The following is a 4,103-nucleotide window of genomic DNA, read 5'->3' on the forward strand; positions in this document are numbered from 1 at the left end:
CATTTTTAGCCATATTGTGTTGGTGCATAGATTGAAAAGTGAGATCCCTTATGTTATCAGAATAATCCTTTTCAAAATTCGCCTTGATAACTTTCTTAATCTCCTTTATACTATTTTTCAGTGGAGCGTTCCATTCCGGATATCCATACTGCTTCGCCGACTTCTCCATAAGCTTATTCACATATCTAGTTAAGTCAACTCCCTTCAATCCAATCATCTTTGCTTTAACCATCCTCCTGGTAAACTGCCTTAACTCCCGGACAGTCATACAAGGACATACCTTGTTGTCTTTGTACTTGTGAGCTTCTTCAATGAACCTGAACATGTTGAAGTTTTTTTAAGAATAATCGTAATGTCAATGTTTTTTGCTCTTATATATATAGCATGCAGATTTTCCGTTGGTGGGGGGTATACGCAAATATAGTAAGCAGCTAAAAATTTGTATAACCATTAGTGTTTTATTGCACCTTAGCGTCTAGTCTTTCAACCTTTTGTAATTTTACAACACACTTGAACTTATAGTTAAATTTGCGCTCCAAACAGACTTTTGTTATCAATTTTTGTATTCGTAAACAATTTGTAATAAAATAAACTGAAATATTTATAAGCAAAAAATAATTCAATTTGTTGTGAATGAAATCATGAATTTCAGTTTATTAATTGTCTATTAAATTAAAAAAAAAACTTGCTACAAAAAATATATTATAAGTATAGTGGAACCTCGCTTAACGAGTTTAATCCGTTCCAAAATTTGCGGATTTTTACACGTATAGTGAAACATATTAAAAAATAGACATAATATGTGTACATAAGTTTTAAAAATGATGTATCAGGCGCGCAATCCGTGACTTCTCTTCTCATCGTCACTCGTTATACGAAACTTGGTTCGTTAAGCGAGTCAATTTCTTACAACTCATTTTGCTCGTTATGCGAGGTGCTCGTTCCACTGTATTTCATTTTTTATAAAAAAATATCATTGAAAGAGATTTTTTAACAAATAATATTGAAAATAAAGTTTTTGTTAAATGAATATGTATTTTTAAACAATTTGAATTAGAAAATAATCTAGATCTAGATCAAATCTATATCTTTGGTAATGCAATTTATTGATTTACTGTAAGAAAATTAATCAGGGCTATTTCAATAATTAACTATTAAAGTTATTTTTTTAATCAAAATATATTTTATTAAGTAAATACAGTTAATTATATTTTAAGTAAAATATTACAAATTTCTAAAACAACATTAATTTTTCATAAAAAAAAGTAATTTCCATAACAAAAATAAATACGTATTCATAATTGCAATTATATCAAAACATAAGATAGATTGCAGATTTATATTTCAACTTTAAGAAAAAATCAACTTTTACCCAAAATCCGTTTCTTTTGTTTAAATAAATAATCTAAAGCAATAAAATTAATCACTGTAGAAAAGTGGTCATAAATAGTCAAAATTCACTTAAAAATGTAATTATTAACAAAACAATCTAAAAAGATTTAGTTAAATTGGTACCAATAAAAATTACAAAATAATTGCTTTCAGTATTTAATTGACCCTAATAAAAGTAAAATTTTGTTCATGTTCGTTTCAATAAAATAATAATTAAAAACAAACAATACAATCTAAAGAAAAGATACTGATAACTCAATAAATTACTCTTGACAGATATGGCTAACGTTTTTTCTAAGATAATTTATGACCCAATATATTGTTTACAACTAAAGTTTTGAATAAACAATTTAAAGGTTTATACGTCTAATGCAGCGTTTCTCAATCTTTTTGTCGCATGACCCGACATATTTGTTGAAATGTTTATAACATAAACAATTTTGAAATGACCGCTGTCTCTTTGCAACCTATTAAATATTTTAAGTTACCCATGGATTGAGGAACGCTGGAGTAAAGTATAGCAATATCTCGAATAGTGAGACATTGACGCATTCACTGTAGTTAATCCTATTTTTATTAATAATCTTACAAAAATTGAACAATGTTGTATGTTGGAAATATTACTTTAATTGAAAACTTTGTAATGTCCTTAAATCTGATGGAATTGATAAATAGTAACTTGATAAAGGACTTTTACAAATTTGTAAATATGTTTTTTTTTATTTGATTATTTGAAAACAAAACATTTTGCAACAAATCCCAGATATTTTTTTAAAATTAAATTTTCGAAGATGATTTATGAATCTAACTAATTATTTACATACATTTAAACGTCAAAAGCAGCGTTTCTCAAACTTTCTGCTACGTGATCTGACATATTTGTTTGTAATTGAATTGTTTATAACATACGCAATTTTTAAAATGATAGCTATCACTTTGCGTCAACTGTCATTTCGCAACCTATTAAATATTTTAAGTAACCCATAGATTGAGGAACGCTGGACTGAAGTATAGAGAGGTATTGCTGTACTGCATATAGTCATTATCCATTGTAAAGATATGTCTTGTTGGAAATTAAACCAATTTAATTTAATAATGTTAGAAATATTATTTTAATTGAAAATTTAAATCTGATGAAATTTATAAAGAAATTTTACAAATTTCATCCCAATAGTTTTTCCTATGAGATTTTGCAATGAACTAAAAAGTTTTGTAAGATATAAATAAATATTTTTAATAAATTCCTTAAACAAAGTTAATTCTTTATTTGATTATTTTAAAACAAAACATTTGTGCAACAAATCCCAACCTAGGATAGATAAGTTTTTTACAATTATATGTTATATATTATATGTATATATATATTATATGTATATATATTATATGTATATATATATATATTATATGTATATATATAACAAGAAAAGTCGCCAAAGATTATAGAAATTGTATGTATATGTGATTTCGGCCTTGCGAAGTTTTGGAATCGGGTAAGGAAGTGAGAACGCACAAGGAACTTTGGATTATGTTCCACCAGAAGTGTTGAAGCACGAGCCGATCACGAAGAAATCGGATGTCTGGTCGATCGGAGTTTTGACTTACTACCTTGTTAGCGGATATACACCTTTTACAGCCAAAGCAGATCTAGAAACGATGGCAAACATTAAGAATGGTATTTTGAAATTTGAGGAAGAATCATTTCGTTCCATTTCGGTGGAATGTATTGATTTTATAAAATCAATGCTTGTTGTGGATCCAGAGTTGAGACCAACAGTGGATGAATTGCTGCAGCACGCATGGCTTTCAACTGACATATAATCATGTTAAATGAAATAATTCCATTTAAAATTGTATTTATTGTATTATATTTACTGTATATAATTAATTTAGTTTTCTAATAAGCTAAGATTCTATGTTTCTATATTTTTAAATTATATTTTTTGTATTATATTTACTGTATATAATCAATTTATTTTTCTAATAAGCTAAGATTCTATTTTTCATTTTTTTTTAATAAATATACTATACTATACAAAATATTCAACAGTTTTTTTATTTATTTATTTATTTAGAGTAGTATTTTAAGTAACACTTTATATAAAACAGGTAAGTAAACAATCTACAAATCTTCGTTCTTTGATTAAGCTTTTCATGCTCTTCTTAGCACCATTACTTTCTTTGTTTCGCTTCACTATCTTTTGATTATATTTTATTAAAGACTGAATTTAAATTTCGAAATAAACAAAATGTAAGATTAAATCTTAGGTGAGGCATTTCGGAACGATCAAGTTTAAACTTAAAATCACACATATTAGTACAAATTATTTGTCGTCCACTCATCAACTCTACGCCTCAATTTTTAATGCTAGCTGTTGACATTAGTCTACACTCAATGACCTTGCCTAGGCGAAAAGACTGGCCGCCAAAAATTAGAACTCCTCACAACCCACTCACATTCCTATCTCAATTAGTTCTACCGATTTTGTAATTTAAGACTCTATTATCTGTTCGAACAATATAAAGAACCGGTGTTTATATGCTAATAATTTTGATATTAATTACTCTTTGCTTATTTAACTAACTTTTTGGACAATTTCATCTAATTTGAGATAGTTGCAAGTGTTTAATTTCTCTACTTTTATACTATTTACAAATGTTACACTTTTGTAATTCTATTTCGTATTATTTGTTTGAAAAATTCTAAAAGCTTC

The sequence above is a fragment of the Nicrophorus vespilloides genome, unplaced genomic scaffold (genome assembly GCF_001412225.1).
Source record: "Nicrophorus vespilloides isolate i.1.1-1 unplaced genomic scaffold, Nicve_v1.0, whole genome shotgun sequence".
NCBI lineage: Eukaryota > Metazoa > Arthropoda > Insecta > Coleoptera > Silphidae > Nicrophorus > Nicrophorus vespilloides.